Source organism: Podarcis liolepis (assembly GCF_965112155.1).
Source record: "Podarcis liolepis genome assembly, chromosome: 3".
Taxonomy (NCBI): Eukaryota; Metazoa; Chordata; class Lepidosauria; order Squamata; family Lacertidae; genus Podarcis; species Podarcis liolepis.
In genome coordinates this window covers 115,649,903-115,671,492 of record NC_139557.1, presented here as the reverse complement: position 1 = coordinate 115,671,492, position 21,590 = coordinate 115,649,903, and the positions used below count along the sequence as shown (strand labels likewise).

The window sequence follows — 21,590 nt, the reverse complement described above, 5'->3', positions numbered from 1 at the left end:
TAAAACCATCCTCCTCCTTCGCATAGGGGTTCTTGCAACTGCATGAAATAGATCCCTTCCTGTTAATCGGTTATTAGTTCAGCCCTGTAAATAAGTTCACAAAAGTTTCTAGCTTTCCAGAAATTAATACTAGCCTGCTCTGCCCTGTCAGAGGAACACCATTACACCTGCAGTAGCCAGCTGCATTTAAGAACATTAGATAAGCACAGCTGGATTGGGCCAGATCAGCATCCTGGATCCTGTAGTGGCCAAACAGATGCCACTGCGAAGCCCACAGACAACAGACGTTTCCATTGTTGTTCTCCGGCCACTGGTATTTGGAGGCTTACTGGGATACTGGTACAAGCACACAGAGGCTTCACTGCTCATAGCTACTGACAGCCTTCCCTTCCATGAATTTCTCCAACCCCACCTTGAAGCCATTGAAGTTCGCAGGCATCACTGCGGCTTGTGGTAGCAAATTGCACAGCGATGCTTTGCAAAGGCCTGCGACGGAATTTGCCGGAGAGTGGAGGGATTGGGTGTCCAGCCAGCCGGTGTGTTTTTTCAATTAAGAGACTGACTCTGACCCCTCTGCTACTCAGCCCTGGCTCTAATAGAATATCATTGTTTCTCGCTGCAATTTTTTTTTTTAAAAAAAAATACCGATGATGACAGTTAATACATTTCGTTAGCCTAGGAGCTTAAAGATCTCATTAAGAAGTCAAGCTGCGTTGACGAAACGAGGCAACATTAGAGGAGAGCATTTGTTATCCAGCCCACAAAGCTGTTTGGACGGCAAGATCCTAACTTTCTCGCTGCAGCTTTTGCGAAATGTTAAGGGTGGGGTGGGGGGGGTTAGGCTCGCTTGATTTATGAGGGCTGTAAAGTGATAGCAAGAGTGGAGCGAAAAGATCTGAAGACGCTTTGCAGCCTTCTGCATTTTAATGCGCAAGTAGGAGGAACTGGATAGGACGTCTGGCACACAGAAAGAAGGAAATATGTTACAAGGCAGCCACTGTTGGGCCTGCAGGGCTCCTTGTGACCCACCAAAATGAACCTAACCCACAAGCCATATATTTTAGCCTGCAAGGCAGCCCCCTTGTTTTTACAGTCCTCAGGATGCGGCCAAACAAAGAAATTTATTGAGCTGCTGTTGGACAGCACAGTTGAGTGGCAAGCTGCTTTTGACTTGGTGGCTTCCCCAAACAGGAACGGGCAAGTCGGTCAATTTCAGTTGCCTTCCCCGTCTTATTTTTTCCAATCTTAACTTCAGTTTGAGATTTCTTTGCTTATTTAAAAAGTCATGAAGATCCACCAGTGCATTAATGTGTATTTACCGTATTTTTCGCCCCATAGGACGCACTTTTTCCCCTCCAAAAATGAAGGGGAAATCTGGGTGCGTCCTATGGGGCGAATGCAGGCTTTCGCTGAAGCCTGGAGAGTGAGAGGGGTCGGTGCGCACCGACCCCTCTCGCTCTCCAGGCTTCAGGAAGCTCTGCGCAACCCTCGGGAGACCGGCTCCGAGGGTTGCGCAGAGCTGCCTGCAGTCCGGGGATCAGCGCAGCTCTGCGCGGCCATCGGGAGCGGGGCGCGAAGTCCCGCCCCGCTCCCGATGGCGGCGCAGAGCTGCCTGCTGTCCCGGGACTGCAGGCAGATTTGCGCCGCCATCCAGAGTGGGGCGCTAAGTCCCGCCCCGCTCCAGATGGCGGCGCAGAGCTGCCTGCAGTCCCAGGATCAGCGCACTTCTCCCCATCGCCAGCCCCACAAGCTCGGGGGACAGCGGGGAGGCAGAGCGTGCCTTCCCACTGTTCCCCGACCTGGTTCTTCCAGCCCCGCACCTGGGGGAAAAATAATTCCCCCCCCTTTATTTTCCCCCCAAAAACTAGGTGCGTCCTATGGGCCGGAGCGTCCTATGGGGCGCAAAATACGGTATCCTATTAAACCCATTGGTTTTTTTTTTGGTATGCAGTTCTGTCTGATAAACACAACTTTGCAAAGAATTCCCTCCTAATTTATAGCACCTTTGGGTGTTACTTCCATGAACAGGTGCATTTTAGAAGCACATTTTACCCTAATATGAGGTCTATGGGGTTGTTAACATCTGGTGTGGGGAACGTCGTGCTCCTTCTGGGGTTGTCTTACCACCTTTGGTCCTCATCCTGCACTCAGCTCTCACCTGTAGTTCCTAGAAGCTGTCAGCATGCGACAGTGACCACACCCCGGGACACGGCTTCAACTGGCCAGCTAAAGACCAATGGTGGTTCCAATGGTAAAGAAGGCTATTTGTGCATGTGCTGTAGAGGAAAGTAAGGAGCAGATGAGGCTCGTCAACCTGGAAAGGGAGCCCATCAAAAAGCAGGAAAACTCTGGTCCTAAACTTCTTCTGCCTTGTGGGTTATCTTTGGGAGAAGAAAAGGCTAAGGAGTGGAGTCCCTATGTTTTGTACGCCTCCTGGCAGCTAGTAAAGGCAAAAGGTAAAGGACCCCTGGACAGTTAAGTCCGGCCAAAGGCGACTATGGGGTTGTAGTGCTCATCTTGCTTTCAGGCCGAGGGAGCCAGCGTTTGTCCACAGACAGCTTTCTGGGTCATGTGGCCAGCAGGACTAAACTGCTTCTGGCACAATGGAACACCCCGACGGAAACCAGAGTGCACAGAAACACCATTTACCTTCCTGCCACAGTGGTACCTATTTATCTTCTTGCACTGGTGTGATTTGTACTGCTAGGTTGGCAGGAGCTGGGACAGAACAATGGGAGCTGACTCCATCACAGGGTTTCGAACCGCCGAACTTCCAATCGGCAAGCCCAAGAGGCTCAGTGGTGCAGACCACAGCGCCACCCTAGGTCAGCCAAGCTGGTGCCAAACGTATTGCTCTGCTTTCCTTTGGACCGCATCAGCAAAGCCAAGAGGGAGGGTCTTGTTGTCTTTTTTTGAGCTCAGGTTCCTTCATAAACCACATTCCACTTCAGGAAGGAAATCGGCATCAGACTTTCCCAAAATACTTTCACCGTGGCACTTAGGCCGTCTTCAGCGAAGGCAAAGGATTTAGAAAGCATCTTTCCCCATACCATAAAGGAGTGGCCTTACTTGCACGATTCCTTCCTTGTGGAACTTCCCTGTTTACAGGAGGATTATGAAAGCCAAATGTTTCTGGTGCAGGAAAATGTACCATCATCTTTCCCATTAAGAATGTTAAAATTGACTTCTCACACCAAGGCACAGAGGACACAGTGTTAAGGAAGCTACACTAGAACTTTATTGTCTCTCTCTAGAAAGAACAGAACAGGGATTGGGAAGAGTTCTGGTACCTACATTCTGTACAAGGACATTGTACAGAGGAAAAATATGGCTTCCACCATAGGTACGTGAAGGGAGCCTTTCTCCCACCCGCAATTCCCCAGGAAGGAACTACAGGTTTTACCACATAGCCATGGAGTGGCTGGGGCCAGCCAGTCAGATGGGTGGGTTACAAATAATAAAATTATTCTTATTACTGTGGAGCTACTCTGAGCACCTTAAACCATTAAAAGTGCTAAAAAGGAGACAGTCCCCAGACTACTTCGTAAGTACTTTTTGTTGCTGTAAAAAGTGGGTGGATTCTCCAGGCTGTTTTTCCTCAAAATCTGCACAGAAAAGGGACAAAAGAGAGCTGGTTTAAACACACACACACACGAAAACTACCCCTCCCTTAGAAAAGGACAGAAATACTTCCTGTCTTCATCCAGGAATAATGAGGGCTGTGTACACACTATATATTTAAAGCACACTCACAAAGAGTTCTGGGAACTGTAGTTTGTTAATGTCGGGGCAGGTGCCAGGTGCAGGTCAGCAATAACTCACATGGCTTCAGTGTTTATTCAAAGAAACAAGACAGCTCTGGAGGCCAGGCCTAGAGAGCACGGCAACTCTTCCTGGTAGAACAGTTGTGGGGACTGAAGGTCCCTAAGTCTCCTCCGCCCCCGGTTCCTTCCCCAGCAACCTGAGATTTCATCACCTTGTCTGCTCTGCTCCACCCTCTTCTGGCAGGGAGCTGGTTGCTGCAGGGAAGGGAGACCCCTTGGCTTCCTCAGCAGCCTGCCTCATCTCTGTCTCCTGTCTCCTCTCCAGCCTCCGCTTCTGGACTGCTCTCTGTCACAGCCTCTCCCTGCTCACTAAACCCTGTTACCTCCTCAGCTTATGACACCTCCGCCCCGCAGTCTGCTCGCTCTTCTTTCTCTGACCACTCATCGTTGTCCCACCACCAATCCCTCAGCTCAGAGCCTCCCTCCCTTGGGTTTTCCTTGGGGGGTTCCCTATCTGATGTCTCCTCTGCATCCAGCCAGACCATGACAGTTAATGGTGCTGGGAACTGCAGCTCTGTGAAGGGTAAGAGGCAGGATTTTTCGGGGAAAGCCATGTGCTTTAAATTCATGGTGTGTGCATGTCACCTAAGTGCCATGCTCCCAGGGAATAAAATATCTCGTGATATCACCCATAGAATAATAATAATAATAATAATAATAATAATAATAATAATAATAATAATAATAATAATTTATTTATACCCCACCCATCTAGCTGGGTATCCCCAGCCACTCTGGGCGGCTTCCAACAAATATTAAAAATACATTAAAATGTCACACATTAAAAACTTCCCTGAACAGGGCTGCCTTCAGATGTCTTCTAAATGTCAGGTAGTTTCTCTCTTTGACATCTGATGGGAGGGCGTTCCACAGGGTGGGCGCCACTACCAAGAAGGCCCTCTGCCTGGTTCTCTGTAGCTTTGCTTCTCACAGTGAGAGAGCTGCCAGAAGGCCCTCGAAGCTGGACCTCAGCGTCCGGGCAGAACGATGGGGGTGGAGATGCTCCTTCAGGTATACTGGACCGAGGCCGTTTAGGGCTTTAAAGGTCAACACCAACACTTTGAGTTGTGCTTGGAAATGTACTGGGAGCCAATGTAGGTCTTTCAAGACTGGTGTTATGTGGTCTCGGTGGCCACCCCCAGTCACCAGTCTAGCTGCCGCATTCTGGATTAGTTGTAGTTTCCAGGTCACCTTCCAAGGTAGCCCTACATAGAGCGCATTGCAGAAGTCCAAGCAGGAGATAACTAGAGCATGCGCCACTCTGGAGATACACTCTGCGGGCAGGTAGGGTCTCAGCCTGCGTATGAGATGGAGCTGGTAGACAGCCGGCCTGGATACAGAATTGACCTGCGCCTCCATGGACAGCTGTGAGTCCAAAATGACTCCCAGGCTGCACACCTGGTCCTTCAGGGGCACAGTTACTCCACTGAGGACCAAGGAGTCCTCCACACCCGCCTGCCCCCTATCCCCCAAGAACAGTACTTGTGTCTTGTCAGGATTCAACCTCACCTATATGGCAACGTGCCAGGGGACGATGACAGGGGACGGGTATGCTAGTTCATACAATCGCCTTGGAATCCGCCTGGCTGTGAGATGTGCTGAACGAAGATGGTTATCTCTTTTGAGAAGCCAATCTCTCATGCTCCCTCTGCTTCTCACACAGCCCCTGATAGGGAGCGCCGGCCAGCTTTGCCACACCTTGTTCTGTTTGATGTGTCAACTCTTCTGCCAGCTGGTCTACTTCAAGTCTCTGCTAGCCACCGGGAGGCTTGGATCCCAAACACCCAATCTAGGGGTAATTATCTGTGTAGGTGGTAGAAAAGCCCTGAGGCTCCTGGGATACTCAGCAGGTTTACGTTTTTTCACATCCTTCTTGTTTAAAGAGAGAGAGAGAGAGAACAAACCAAAGCTTGAGAGCTGGAAGAGAAATGCCAGTGGAATGCTGATGTGCAGTTTTGAAATCTCATGAGAGAAGGTTTTTATCACTGCTGTCGGAGTTCCTGCCCTGCCATAGGAGGGTTACCTTGGAATAAGCGCCATCCCCCAGAAAATATCTAGAGTTAGGGGTGTGCAGGGAGGTGGCCTAGTCTGCTGATGGTACTAAACTGTTCAGGGCCACCGAAACAAAAAACAGCTTCAGAAGGACCTCTCCAAATGCGTGGTAAGGTGGCAAATGCTGCTTTAGTATAGACGAGTGCGAAAAGCGATGCATGCCAGGGCACAACATATTAATTTCCCGTATGAGCTTATGGGGTCTGGCTGACCAGGGACGAGGTCCTTGAAGTTGTAGTGGATAGTTGGATGAAGATGTTGTTGACCTGTGCATGACAGCTGTGGAAAAGGCAAATCCCATGGAATCCTAGAGTTGGAAGGGACCACAAGAGTCATCTAACCCCCCACGGTGCCTGAACCCCAGCCAAAGAATCCATTGGCAGGTGGCAATCTAACCTCCAGTGAAGGGGAGTTTTTATTATAGGAACAGTCAGGGCCTGAGATACCAGCTTTTGAGGGTGATTGGGGGGTGGGGGTGTCGCCTGTGTCTCTGTGATGGCCTTGGACTCGGGCTCGGACTCGGAACCAGAGGAGTCTCAGTCTGCACCGGATCCTTTGCCTCAGGCATCATCTGAACCAAGTCTGGGGCCTGATCCTGAAGAGTCCCAGTCTGCACAGGTGCCCCTGCAACAAGCACCAGCTGGGCCATGTCAGGGGCCTGATCCTGCCCTGGCTCCAGATGCAGGGATTACCTTGTTGCCTTCAGCTGGGCCATCACTTACAGCTGCTCCACTACTGGTTGGGTCAGGCGAGGCTGAGGCGGCCCCTGGGTCTAGTAACCCACCGACGTCTCCCGAGCTGCAGAGACTAAGGTCTGAGAGAAGGAGAGACCTGAGTACTTGCAGGAGGAGTGCTCACCTTTGGGCGAAACAGGGAGGTGAGTCACTGGGGGATCAGGACTGGCTGTTACCCCCAAAAAAGATAAAAGGCTGTTGGACCCCACCTCAGGTTGCGGGAGCAACATTGCTGTGTGCCAGATCCTGTCCAGTGGCGTAGCGTGGGGGGTGCAGGGGGTGCCGGCCGCACCGGGCGCAACATCTGGGGGTTAGGGTTAGGGGGCGCAAATCCACGGGTTAGGGGGCGCAAATCCATGGGTTAGGGGGTGCAAATTACTTGCCTTGCCCCGGGTGCTGACAACCCACGCTACGCCACTGATCCTGTCCCTGTCCTTGCCTGGTTTTCTGCCTCGATCCTGTCGGACTGACTCCTAGCGGAACCTTCAGATTCTGGACCAGACCTGGATCACGGTTCTTGGGTTACCCCCGGGCCCAGCACAGTTTCCTTTCCTATGTCGGGAGAAACTTCCCAGGCTTTGAGAAGCAGGCACCAGGCCTCTGAGAGGATGCTGGAGCCCTCCGATCTTCTCCCCAAAGCCAGGAGGGCTTTGGGAAGGTGGCGGGAGGTCTCTTGGACCTGTTAGAGCATCATGCCCCCCTCCCTAAACTGGGAAGAAGCTTGCTGGGCTTTGGGGAGGAGGCACCAGGCTTTAATACATCAATAATCTTATTTTACCGGGAACATTTAAGGGACTAATCTACTCCCCCTAGTCCTCTGACTGCACACCGCTGGAAAGGCCAGTGCTCCCCCAACCTCTCTTGCAATACTGTCTCCCAGTACTAGGAGGGGACTGAAGAGGGATGAGCAGAGGACGTTTCCATGCAGGCGCAGTCTCCAGCAGAGAGAGAGAGATGAGGTGGAGCGGCTGACAGAGTGGTGCAGAGCTAACAACTTGCTCATAAATACAAGGAAGACAAAGGAGCTTGTGGTGGACTTCAGGAGACAGAAGAGCAACGTCCAGCCACTTTTGATTGATGGGGTCTGTGTGGAGAGGGTAACAACGTTCAGATTTTTGGGCATTGAATTACAAGAGGATCTGTCCTGGAGTGTCAACACAAGGGGGCTTGTGAAGAAGGCGCAGCAGAGACTGTACTTTTTGAGAATACTAAGGAAAAACCATCTTCCGCAGAAACTGCTGCTTGCCTTCTATCACTGTGCCATTGAGAGCGTGCTCACTTATGGCTTATGTGTGTGGTACGGAAGCTGTACTACCCAGGGCAGAATGGGGTTGTGCAGGGTTGTTAAGGCAGCAGAGAGCATTGTTGGCTGCCCACTCTCCACCTTAGAGCAGATTTATGCCACAAGGTGCCATAGGAAGGCACTGGACATAGTAAAAGATCCATCGCATCCTGGTCACTGTCTCTTCGAGCTCTTGCCATCGGGACGAAGATACAGGACAATGAAGACAAGAACGAGCCGTCTTAAGAACAGCTTCTTCTCCAGAGCGATCTCGGCCCTGAATGGGAAGCCCGGACTTTGAAAGTCATCTAATCTCCCTTGCTGTATTATAGTGTATTGTTTAATTAGTGTTTTTATGGAGCAGTCAAGTAATTTCGTTGTCCCCGAAGGGGGCAATGACAATAAAGATATTATTATTATTATTATTATTATTATTATTATTATTATTATTATGTGTGCAACCCATTGGGGGAAAGGTAGATAAGCTTGTGGAAAAGGAGTGGCCCTTTGTTTCTGCTAGTGCTCCATGGGGCACAGACCTGGGAATAGCTGCCTAGATGCTAAATTGGTGTGAGTAGGTCTCCTGAGCTGTAGAGGTGACAGTGGTATCTTTGATAGTACATACCGTATTTTTCTGTGTATAAGATGATGGGTTTATTTATTTAAAAAGATAGTTAAAAATTTGGGGCCATCTTATACATGGGTAGTGAATAGGGGGTACGGGCGATTGCTGGCAGCCGCGAGTAGGAGATATACAGTGGCGATTTGGCGGATGATTGGTGTATGTGGCAAGAGCTGTTAAGGATTGGCTGTTGTTGTGGCCATTGGGTGGGTGATTTGTGGCTGCTGGCCACGATCGGGCAGACAATTGTTGACTTCTGCGAGGTGTGAGATTGGCAGCTGCGGTCAGGCGGGTGAGCGATTGTTGGCAATCCCCCCCAAAAATGCTCAACAAGTCTGAACAATTCTCCCCCCACAAAGCTTAGCAACTCTGGGCAATCTCCCCCCATTTTCTTAATTTGGAATTCCCAAAAATAGGGGTCATGTTATACAGGGGGGCGTGGTATACACAGAAAAATATGGTACTTAACTGTCTGCCGTCTGCATTGCTTGGCTGGAAAGCGCCCTTGAAACTTTTACCTTTTACTTTATTTTTACAAAAAAATCCTTCCCTCCTGTGCTTTAACAATGAATAAATAAATGAGCCTAGAGTCGCATTCCCCAAACTTACAACGATCGTGTACCCCTTTTGAGAGTTTAGTCTTACTGGCGGGTGAAGATAAATTGGGGGTAATTTTAATAATGCTATTTTATCTTTGCATCATTTTTTTTTTGCAGCTAAAAACCCTCTACGATAAAGTAAAATGAAAAATTCTGCCATGTACCCTTTGAAACTCTCTTGTGTACCTCTGGGGAAAACACTAACATGGGGAAACATTGAGATGTGTAAGAAAACATAGAGAAATAAGTTGCAGGGAAAAAACAGAGTAGCCCAAAGCTTTGTGGGAGCAGTGATAGATTTGGGGTGGGTTATTGGCCATACACTTTGACTCAGAGGGTCATAGAAAGACCCCTGAATCACTCCATTCTTCCTGGGCATCCCCACAGCCGATAAACACCCTTAACAGACATATTAAGAGATATCAGAGATATCAAGAATACCATCCTCGATATGGATTCATTCTTATCCAAGGGGCTAAAGAGGTTAGAGGCACAATTCAGGACAACAGGAACAGACCAGGTCCCAATTCTTTCTTCGGTTGCCGCTGCTTTAAAGGGAGACACAGCTATTTATACTTGCATTTGCCCTTCACAGCTGATGGGCTGTGTGTTTTGTACTCGGGTATCTGTGCCCGCAAACCGAGAGAAGCCGCTCGCTTTTAAAGTTTCTGCCAGCAGCCAGGCGCCCGGTTCTGGGCCGTGACCGAAGGCAAGGCCCTGGGAAAGGAGTGGTGTGAAAAACTGCCTTCACGCTGGGAGGCCTTTTGACTCAGAGACGCCTTCTGAGTCATACAGCTCCTTGCTCAAGGGGTTAAGAAAGGTATGGCTCTGCTAACTGTGGATCTAGCTAGCTTGCAGGCTGCCGTGCAAAAAAGCCTCTGCCCCTTTCCCTCCTGGTTTGTTTTGGGGAAGGGCTGTAGCTCAGGAGCAGAGCATTGGCTTTCCAGGTTCATTCCCAGGCATCTGCAGGCGGGGCTGGGAATGTCCCCTGCCTGAAGCCCTGGCATGCAGCTGCCAGCCAGTGTAGGAAATACTGAGCTAGGTGAGCCAATGGCCTGATGCATAAGGTAAAGGTAAAGGGACTCCTGATCATTAGGTCCAGTCGTGACTCTGGGGTTGCGGCTCTCATCTCGCTTTATTGGCCGAGGGAGCCGGCGTACAGCTTCTGGGTCATGTGGCCAGCATGACTAAGCCGCTTCTGGCGAACCAGCGCACGGGAACCACAATTGCCATCATCCCTAGCTAACAGGACCAGTGGTCAGGGATGATGGGAATTGTAGTCTCAAAACATCTGGAGGGCCAGAGTTTGCCTATGCCTGGCCAAGAGGCTCAGTGGTTTAGATCACAGTGCCACCCGTGTTCCCGAGGATCTAGAGTGCATCAGGGCCAAAGAACAATTAGGATCATAGAATAATAGAATTGTGGAGCTGGAAGGACCCAGGATCAAGGCCAGAAACGCAAGATGCTCCAAAGTTCAGGGAGACCATATTGCTCATCCATTGCTCAGTGGGGAAAGGAAGACTTTTTTTTGGCCTCTCCTGCTTGGAAGGATCCAATGGTCTGCCTGGGTGAGAGGAGTCAGTCCACAAAACAACAACAACAACAAAAAAACAGGATGTGAGGGCGATCTGGCTGCGACATCTGTCACCCCATTGATCGCCAGGGTTGATTCGGCTGATCTGGCTGGCTAGGCGGGTGTCCCCTTCCTCCCTCACCGCTCCATGTGCGTCCCTCCCGAAGCTGCGCGCTCGGTGGAAGAGGACGACCATCCCAGATAGAAGGAGTGTACCGTTCTTCGGTCAAGGGTATACGATAGCTGCGCTCCCCTGCTAGAACCTCCAAACAGGCTCAAGGAAGACTTTTTTTGGCCTATCCTGCTTGGAAGGATCCAATGGTCTGCCTGGGTGAGAGGAGTCAGTCCACAAAAATCTTCACTTCCAGCTGCAGTATGGCGGCTCACTACACAGCAGTTCCTGGGCCAAATTCTGTAACCCGTATAAGTTACAGCACCTGTGCAATGTGTCAGGATACCTCTGAGTGTTGCATAACATTCCTGAATTAAACACCATTTTGCATAATTAATTCTGGCTGTGTTAATAATGAGGAGGGGCAGAGAAATATGCAGGGCACTGGAGCAGAGCCCACAGTCGCTAGTCTTACTTGACTATTCCTCACCTGGCTTCTGTCTTTAGGCATATCTTTGCAGTCCTAAGGGCTTGAAACTGGGCCTTAGCAAGGGATACCTTAGTGAAGGATTGGCAGATGTTGCAGATCTGCCAACTCTCGTACTCTTAGGGATCAGGAGAATGTTAGGTTGATGCACCTCTGCACACAGAGGCACGACCTCTCGGATTTGCTTTCCTCTGCGTCGGTTTTGCATCCTCCGACGTTTTCTGCGCAAAGCTGTTGACCAGTTTTGCAAGAACTGAGCTTGCTAGATCAAAGGAAACACTTTGCAAGCAGCTCCTCTGTGAGCAGCTTCGAGTAACCCTTTGCAAAATAGGAGCTGCTAATTCAAAGAAGAACCAGATAGCTCTGGTCTAAAGTTTGGCAGGCAGACCTTGCAAGACTTGAGCTCTCAATTGAGATCAACCTTTTTTAATAAATTGGAACTGCTACATGTCTCAGATCTAGGATTTTGCAAGCAGACTTTGCAAAACCAGGCCCCTTTGATCAGCGAGCTAGCAGGACATGCCTAGAATTTTGCAGAGAATAAAGACTTGAAATCTAGTCTTCATCCTTCAGCCATGGCAATATGGAGTATTGTAAATCTTTTGCATTTAGCATACGCTATTAGATTATAGGAATATCATCTGAATGGATTAAAGCAGATACCTTTGCTTTGTTGGGCTCTTCCTTTCTGGTGGGCCAAGCAGAGAGGGACGGGTGACACAGCCATCAAGGGTAAAGAGGACCTTCCATCTCCCTTGGGATTTTTCTGAAGTTGGCAGGCACTGCTGCTGATGGACTAATTTTTACATAAGAACCAGCGGATTACCCAATCAGGGAGAAACTTGATAGCCCAAAGCTGCCGAAGGCAAAGAAAGAGAATGATGTAATCTTAATTTCTGCTGTCAGTCAAGCAATCTTGGTGTGAAGGAAAAATCCTCGCGAAGCACATTAAGAAACAAGCCAACATCTCTGAATTCAAATGGAAGCAGAAGATGTCAATTAAAACAGGCCTGGCTAACCCAGGGGCCCGTTCTGGGGATTAAACCATCCTCAGAGCATAGCAATTCAGCAGTGACCACAGGTTCAAACCTGACTCGAGTGCCGCGCGGCTGGCTAAGGAAGAAAGAACTCGCTGGAAAAAGGAGTTCCCACACCTCTTGTGCAATAGAACTGCATCAGGGAAACTTTGAGGATAACAGCTAGCAAGTAGATGAGAAATGGTAGGGCCAGGCATCTAGTTTTGGTACCTGGAGCCAGTGGCGTAGCATGTAGGAGGGGCACAGGGGAGGTTGTCCCAGGCCCAAAATTGCTAGGGGGCACAAAATTTCACCACCCAGTGATGCCCACTATAGCTGTGTTCCTGGGTTCGGCTGAAACAGCTTCTCCATGTGAACAAAGAAACAACCTCTCTAGACAACAACTCCATGCAGCCCCGGGTGCTGGCAACCCTTGTTATGCCACTGCTCTGGATACCTTAGGCCTCCAATTTTGGTCTATAAGGACCATACAGCCCTAAGGGGGGGGAGTCATATAGGGAAAACCACCGCTAGTCAGTGTAGACAGTATGGCGCTAGATGGACCTGTCATGGTGTAAGGTAGCTTCGTATGTTCTGTGTGGGGTATTAGGGCCACCACCATAAAGGATCAGGGCTGGCCTGAGGCATTTTGTCTGCCTGAGAGCAAAGGGCAAGAGGATACCCACTGCCACTCTGTGTACAGACCCCAACCAGGCTGGCAGGTGAGTCTTACTTCAACAGGGGTGACAGGCCAGTATCTGCTAACGTACCTGAGGGTAGTGGGACAGTTTAGGGGGGCAGGCACAGCTCTGCCTGCCAGCACTCACTGCCCCCCAGCTTCTGCTTCAGGACAGAGGATACCTTCAGGACAGAGGATACCTTCAGGACAGAGGATACCCCTTACATACCCAGTTGCAGTGCCGGCCCATCCATTGGCCTCAATGAAGCAGTCGCCTTGGACGGCGGGTTAGGGGCAGCTGCATGAAAAGAGAGGGGCTGCTGCTGCCCCCTGCTCCTCTGCAGCCTCTTTCAGCCTGCTGAGGTTTCCTTGGCTTGCGTCCAGTCACCTCAGGCAGCGGCGGAGGCAGCAGCAGCAGTGGGCAGGGGGCAGTGGCAGGGATGCTGCCATGTTCTGTTTTGCCTCAGGCGGCAAAATGTCCTGGGCTGGCCCTGCCAGTAGATTGCTGCGGTCTGCAGAAGAATCTTTCCTGCCAGCAGTTCCAAAGATCTCAGAAGCCCTCTCTGCTGTAACTCGAGGCAGGGCTTTTAGTTTGGCTGTCCTTGTTCTGTAGAATAGCATACCTGTTGAGATACAATGCTATCTATACTTTCTGGAAACAACGGAATACATTTTTGTTTCAATGGGTTTTCCCAGTTGGTTAAATGGGTCTTTACCACGAATATCCACTTGTTAGCAATTTAGTCTTGTTTTAAATGTAAATGTAAAGGTAAAGGTAAAGGTAAAGGTAAAGGTACCCCTGCCCGTACGGGCCAGTCTTGCCAGACTCTAGGGTTGTGAGCTCATCTCACTCTATAGGCCGGGAGCCAGCGCTGTCCGCAGACACTTCCGGGTCACGTGGCCAGCGTGACAAGCTGCATCTGGCGAGCCAGCGCAGCACACGGAATGCCGTTTACCTTCCCGCCAGTAAGCGGTCCCTATTTATCTACTTGCACCCGTGGGTGCTTTCAAACTGCTAGGTTGGCAGGCGCTGGGACCGAACAACGGGAGCACACCCCGCCGCGGGGATTCGAACCGCCGGCCATGCGATTGGCAAGTCCTAGGCGCTGAGGTTTTACCCACAGCGCCACCCGCATCCCTGTTTTAAATGTACCCGTTGCTAACTTTATTTTTTGAATTTTATTATATGCAAATTGCCATGAAATGTTGTGAACCGCCCTGAAATCTCTGGATGCAGGGCAGTATACAAATTTAATAAATAATTATAAAGGTGGATTTAGAATGCTAATAAAAGGGACATGGGTGGTGCTGCGGGTTAAACCACAGAACCTAGGACTTGCCGATCAGAAGGTCGGCAGTTCGAATCCCTGCGAAGGGGTGAGACCCTGTTGTTCAGTCCCTGCTCCTGCCAACCTAGCAGTTCGAAAGCACATCAAAGTGCAAGTAGATAAATAGGTACCACTCCAGCGGGAAGGTAAATTGTGTTTAAATTTACTTAACTGTCGGGGTACCTTTACCCTTACCTTTTACACATATACAGTGCTGAACCTGGAAGTGACCCGAAAATGTCACTAAAATGTCATTAAAGGGTGGAATGGGAGTGGAATGGGGGGAGGCAGAATGTTTTACATGGGCCCCCCAATACACACAGGGGTCCAGAACGTAACCCCCACGCAAAACGAGGAATGGCTATTTCCCTCTTCATTCATTTCGGTTCCAATTCCTCCTTCCCTTATCATTCAAATACCTGATTAATGTCACTATTTTGCTTCCACTTAGATGGTGAGACCGGATGAGTTCTAGGTGGGTGGCTGGTGTGCACAGATTTATTTATTTTTTAAAAATAGCCACCGCGAATCACCTGTCATCCTGGAGAGCCGGGGTTGAAAGGGGAAGCTATTTACATAAATTATTGGAGAGCAGTAAATATTATTTCATGATATCACATCACGATTAAGTTAATGAAACTTGATATTAAGAGGCAGGAAGATTTGCTCTTACTCAAAGACAATTAAAGAAGGTGCTTGAGGGTATGGCAGAGAGCCTACTTAGCAATGTTCTTTCTTCCTAACACAGAGGGCTGGTGGACCTCCAGCAAAGGTCACTGCGATTTTACAATTTATACAGAAGATGCTAATTTAACCATGTTCAGTGTGTTTGCTCAGGTTTCCAACCATTCATCCTCTGCCCCCGTCTCATTCTTTCGTTTCGTATTCTAGCTGTTCCACCACAGGGCAAGCCATTTTAGGAAAGATGTCCTTATGAGAGGGGTGGGGACAGGGCCGTCTTAAGCATATGCGTCGCTGGGGTGCAAAGATCTGCCTGGCGCCCCCCCCGTCAACCTTTTTTTAAGGGGGGGACCCCAAAGTTGTTGACCTTATTTTAGGCCTGGCTGGCCGTCTGAACATCAACAGAGGAGCCCGAAGTGGCGGCGGCGACAGCAGAGCAAGGCACCTGGGCACATGGGGGTGGGCAAGCGGAGCCCAATGCAACAACAGTTGAGCCCAAGGCAGTGGAGATGCCAACTGAGTGAAGCCGAACACCTTGTGTGAGCAGTGTGTGCTGGCCGGGCCTCTCCCAGGCGTGCAGGAGGGTGGAGCTGCCCTAGTGCTTCGCTCGCCCGCAGCAGAAGAGCTGTGATGCTCTGACGGGCTCTGCTCCACTTGGCAGCGGCTGTCGGATCTTCCCAATCCCCAGACTCCAAATCTCCAAAGCTTGGTCCCCTGAAAGCCCGGTGCCCAGGTGCCCCGCACCCCTAGCACCTATGGGTAAGACGGCCCTGGATGGGGAGAGTTAGAGACAGGGGCCAAATGCAGCCACCTGGGGCTGTCTGACTGGCCTCCAGGACCAACCCTGCTATTCCTGGTTCCTGATAAGACCTCTTCATTTCAGGGACATTTCAGTTCCCATAATCCCGGACACCTGGTCCTGCTAGCAAGGGATGATGGGAGTTGTAGTCAAAAAACATCTGGAGGCTCAAGTTTGGGAAACTCTGGACTAGATGATCCTCGTGGTCCCTTCCAACTTTGCAATTCTATGATTCTGTTCACTGTTTCAACCACCTAGCATTGCCCCCCTTCTGGAACCCTATCCTTGGGTTGCAACCTGGCAAACTTCTGCATCCATGCAATTGCTAGTTATTCAGATTTTTGCATACTAACGTGCAAAAGCTTTGCCCCATCTCCCTTGCCCATACATGCTCCAAATCTCCATTTTGGAGGATTACATCATGAAATACCGTTATCGATTTAATCAGTGTTGCTGAGATGGCTACCAGGGTGATTTCTGACTACCTCCAGTTCCACAGTGAAAACGTCTGCCATGGCTGCATTCGCAGGGCAGTTCGTTCCATTTCCCCAATTATTTTCCTAGCTGTTAATTTCTGTATTCTGTTTGGGTTTCCATACCACGTGAAAGCCACTTTGGGAATCGGCTTGCAAACCCCTTAATGCAAAGGGACAATTTGAGGGATGGGTGTTTATAACCATCACACTGCTCTTCTCTGCTGTTCTCATGGGAACAGATGAAGGAATAGAATCATGCATGTGTGGACAGGGGGTGGAAGTAGGGACACTGCCCAGTACCATTCAGTGTTGTGTGATACCATGCCCACTGGTGTGAGTGGAACTGAGCGTGACATGTCACTCCTATTGGTCAAAATGCCACAGGTCTTGAAGCATTTAAGGAGCACTGGAGACCATTGGTTAGAAGCCCCAGCATTATAGCCAGGAAAGCTAACATGATATTCTTCATATCTGTATGATGTTGGTGCGAGGTGAGGATATTTATAGCAAGAGTAATAAAAAGAAATTGTTATTTAGGGGAATTTAATTTAATTCTAAATTATATTCCGGAAATGTGGGAGATTTCAAGGGGTCAAAAAAAATATGGATGTACCGGGCTATATTAGAAGGAAAAAAACCTTGTTTTGATGAATTGGAAGAGCTGCAAAAAGATTCCATTGAGCACATGGATTGATAATATGGACAGATTAGCTACATATGAGCGAATTGCATGTCAACGCAAATTAAGAATGGATAAATATGAAGAAATCTGGAATGAATATTTAAGCCATAAGATGGATAACGGTGGGAGGTGGGGGGAGGAGAGAGAGGTGGGAAAATATTGTTTAAAAGGTGTAGTCATAGGTATATCAGTGTATTCAAATCTGAATTGTCAAAGTGTGTTATTATTGTTATTATGGTTTTTGTTGTATGTGTCTTTTGCGGGTATTGTTTGTATCGAAAAAATGATTAAATAAATTTTTAAAAAATCTGGATGATGTTGTGGACGGAAGGCAAACAGGGAGGCAGATAAATGGCGTAGAGCATGGGTCAGCAAACTAAGGCCCGGGGGCTGGCTCCGACCCAATTGCCTTCTGAATCTGGCCTGTGGACGGTCCGGGAATCGCCGCATGGATTGGCGTGGGGATTGGGCTGTGCCATTTCCCCCCTCCCTCACACACCACGGTGACGTCTCCTCCCTCCCTCCTCCTGGCTTCTCCCTGCCCTGCCTACAGGAGGAAGAGGGCTGGGCTTTGTTGAGCCTCGGTTGGCTGTGCACCATTTTAAGCAGCCCCTCTCTGGAGCCAGCCATTTCATGCTGCTCATCGTCCCTCCATGCCGCCAGCCCCCGCCACTCGCAAGGCACAGGTAAGCAGCCACTGGGGCTCGTCCGGTCCTGTGGAGAAGGGAGGGGAGAGTTGGTGGGGGGGATTCCCCCCCCCAATATAGTCCAGCCCCCCACAAGGTCTGAGGGGCAGTGGACCGGCCTCCTGTGGAGAAAGTTTGCAGACCCCTGGCATAGAGTTGAGAGGCATAGAAAGGAGTGGCTGGCACTCTCATGGAGGAGGCACACAAAGAAGACCTCAGAAGATGATCTCAAGGCCCAGGTAGGTTCATATGGAGACAGGCTGTCCTTGAGGTATGGTGGTCCTGAGCCATTTAAGGCTTCATAGGTCAAAACCGGCACTTTGAATTGGGCCCGGAAACTCATTGGCAGTCAGTGCAGTCAGGCCAGGAACATGACAGCACGGCATGCACATGTGCTCCGGCGCCACGGCAATGACCAGGCCGGGGCCTGCGCCTCCACCATGGGGCCTCTGTTGGGGCCCGCTGACACACCCCAGAAGCACATCGGCAGCCACAGTGGGCCCCAACACAGGCCCCACGGCGGAGGCGCAGGCCCTGGCCCGCTCGTTGCCATGGCACTGGAATGCCAGAGGTAAGGCGGCAGCTGGGGCCAGCAGCCAGCAGTATGTGGTGGTGGCGGGCAGAGGCTGGGCACCCACAGCAAAAAAATTGTGGGTGCCCAGAGCCCTCTGGAGTTGAAGCCAGTGCCAGGATCAGTGTAATATCCTCAAACCATCTTGTCCCAGTGAGCAACCTGGCTGCTAAATTCTTCACTAGCTGGGGGCACTGTCATACAGTGGTTCTGCTCCTTCCTCCTGGGCCATGTCCAGAAAGTGGTGGGGGGGTGAGTGTTCAGACCCCTGGGCTCTCACTTGTGGGGTGCCTCAGGGTTCTGTCCTCTCCCCCATGCTTTTTAACATCTACATGCAGCCGCTGGGAGAGATCATCAGGGGGTTTGGACTGGGTGTCCATCAATATGCAGATGATACCCAGCTCTACCTCTTTTTCAAATCAGAACAAGTGAAGGCGGTGAATGTCCTGTGTGAGTGCCTGGAGGCGGTTGGAGGATGGATGGTGGCTAATGGATTGAGGTTGAATCCTGACAAAACAGAAGTACTGTTCTTGGGGGACAGGGGGCGGGCTGGTGCGGTGGACTCCCTGGTCCTCAATGGAGTAACTGTGCCCCTGAAGGACCAGGTGCGCAGCCTAGGAGTCACTTTGGACTCACAACTGTCCATGGAGGTGCAGGTCAATTCTGTATCCAGGGCAGCTGTCTACCAGCTCCACCTGGTACACAGGCTGAGACCCTACCTGCCCACAGACTGTCTCGCCAGAGTGGTGCATGCTCTAGTTATCTCCCGCTTGGTCTACTGCAATGCGCTCTATGTGGGGCTACCTTTGAAGGTGACCCGGAAACTACAACTACAACCTGAAGGAGCGGCTCCACCCCCATCGTTCTGCCCAGACACTGAGGTCCAGCGCCGAGGGCCTTCTGGCAAGCAGCAAAGCTACAGGGAACCAGGCAGAGGGCCTTCTTGGTAGTGGCGCCCACCCTGTGGAACACCCTCCCATCTGATGTCAAAGAGATAAACAACTACCTAAGATTTAGAAGACATCTGAAGGCAGCCCTGTCCAGGGAAGTTTTTAATGTATGACATTTTAATGTATTTTTAATCTTGTTGGAAGCCGCCCAGAGTGGCTGGAGAAACCCAGCCAGATGGGCGGGGTACTAATAATAATAATAAATAATAATAATAATAAAAGTTTCAGAACTGTCTTCAGAGGCAGCCCCAGGTATAACGCATTGCAGTAATCTAACCTTGCTCTACTGTTCATGCTGTACCTGGTTGCCTTACGCAAGCTGGATCACGAACCTCGGAAGCAGGTTCTGGAAAAAACAGGGTTCCAAATTCCATGTGGAGCATTCACAGGTCTCTTCATGTCAGAGGTTTGCCCTCAAACTTGTGGAGGTCATCAGTGAAGCACCTATTCCATTTTGGGGTCCCCTCTTCACATTGGATTTCTTTTCTTCTCTTCTTTTTGCAGCTGTGCATGACCTGGGGTTACCTCCTGGTATTTCTCTCTCCATGAATGGTGAGGCTTTGACTACACAAGGATGGGAAGACTTGGATCAGTATTAAAATACAGACGGTCGCTACCTGCTAGATCTGCTTACGAACCACAACGCAACCCATATATCTCCCGCCTTCCTGACCTCAGCACTCGCTCTACCCATGTTAAACAAACAACTGGTTTTCGGGAGGGAGGAGGAAAGAGGGGGTGGGCACACACCAGTCAATTGTTTCCTTTAAATCTTAATGTTTTAGGCCTCGGGAACATCTGAGCAACTGTTTAATGAGAAGACGTCTGGTGGAATGTAGGTAAGATCTTAAGGAGTTTAATTGCTCCCAGGAGGCGTCTGTCAGGGTTAAATAACAGTGCTGAACTTGTATACAAAAGCACAAGAGCGCCAAAAGAACGGTTTGCTAAACGGGAGACCAAAGGCAGGAGCTGGAATGTCGGATAAGGCAACGTTTCGTCTGTTTTCTGAAGAGCTCTTTGGTACAGAAAGCCGCAACGGAGGTGGTTTGCCGTCGCCGCCTGTGATGCCTCCCTTGGTAAGATGCCTGATCGGCTTCCGTTTTTCCCTAGGCCCCCAAAGCCATGACGACGGAGGTGCCTTGTCTGCAACACACACACACACACACAACCTTCTGAGTGCCGAGGGTAAGCTGAGAGCATGGCTGTCGTTCCCACCAGCAATGGCGAAGCGGGCCTCTCTCCCCTGTGGCGACCCAGCCACCAGAAACGGAAGGCAGGGCAGCTGGGAGATCTTAAATTTCAAAGGTTGCAGGCCTGGTGGCAGTGGGGAGGGAAAGCAGCAGAGGTGCAAGCGCTGCGTTTCCAAGCAAGCAGCTCTCAGAAATGAGGCAAAGCCTCATTCGCGGGTAGGCATTTCATTGGGAGGTCAGCTGGTCAACTGGTCGGCTCCTAGTCTCAAGGGAGCATTCTACAATTGCTAGGGGGGGTAAATAAAAGGTAAAGGAACCCCTGACCATTGGGTCCAGTTGTGGCCGACTCTGGGGTTGCAGCGCTCATCTCGCTTTATTGGCTGAGGGAGCTGGTGTACAGCTTCCGGGTCACGTGGCCAGCATGACTAAGCCACTTCTGGCGAACCAGAGCAGCGCACGGAAATGCCGTTTACCTTTCCGCCAGAGCGGTACCTATTTATCTACTTGCACTTTGACATGCTTTCGAACTGCTAGGTTGGCAGGAGCAGGGACCGAGCAACGGGAGCTCATCCTGTCGCAGGGATTCGAACCGCCGACCTTCTGATCGGCAAGTCCTAGGCTCTGTAGTTTAACCCACAGCGCCACCCGCATCCCAAAGGGGGGGGGATACTGTTTTTTTTTTTAAAAAAAGAGAAAGCTGGGAATCTGTGGGTCATGGTGGTGGGGTGGAACTGCCCCCTTTGCCCCATCCATGGCAGGCTCTTTTCTTCTTCCTTCCTGTTATGTACTGAGTTGAATAGGATCCAAAAGGCAGCAGTCTGATTGGTCCTAGAACAATAGGATCCAGAATGCAGCAGTCTGATTGGTCCACAGGCGCCACCCAATCCAGCTCCAGGTGGAAGGGAATCTGCAACCTGATTGGCCTACAGGAGAATCACGGAATTAGCCAATCACATGGGGCCCATTGTGTAAATAATGTATATAAAGCAGACATTCTGGGGGAACTTCCATTCCTCCTCACCACTATGAGCTGAATAAAGAGCATGAAATCCACTCTCGACTCCGAGTATATTTCACTTCCTCTCTCTCTACTGTAGCCTGATGGAATAGCTGCTGCCAGGTGACAGTTGAGGGAGGCTGGACCCTTATGGAACCAGCTTTTCAGTGGAGCTGGGTAATTCTGTGCCGGTTAGTCATCATACAGTTCAACAACGGAGTTAACTCTTTATTTGAAAAGATGAGTTCTC

The 21,590-nt window shown here is 50.2% G+C and overlaps 2 long non-coding RNA genes across 2 annotated transcripts in view; both read left to right on the top strand.

Moving 5' to 3' along the window:
* LOC310702954 overlaps positions 1 to 21,590 on the top strand; it is a 313,269-nt gene that overhangs the window by 13,779 nt on the left and 277,900 nt on the right. The gene's annotated exons all lie outside the window — the stretch shown is intronic.
* On the top strand, positions 12,219 to 21,396 carry LOC310702965. Its single transcript, XR_014523843.1, has 2 exons — positions 12,219 to 12,505; positions 19,658 to 21,396. It is a non-coding gene; the product is annotated as an uncharacterized lncRNA (long non-coding RNA).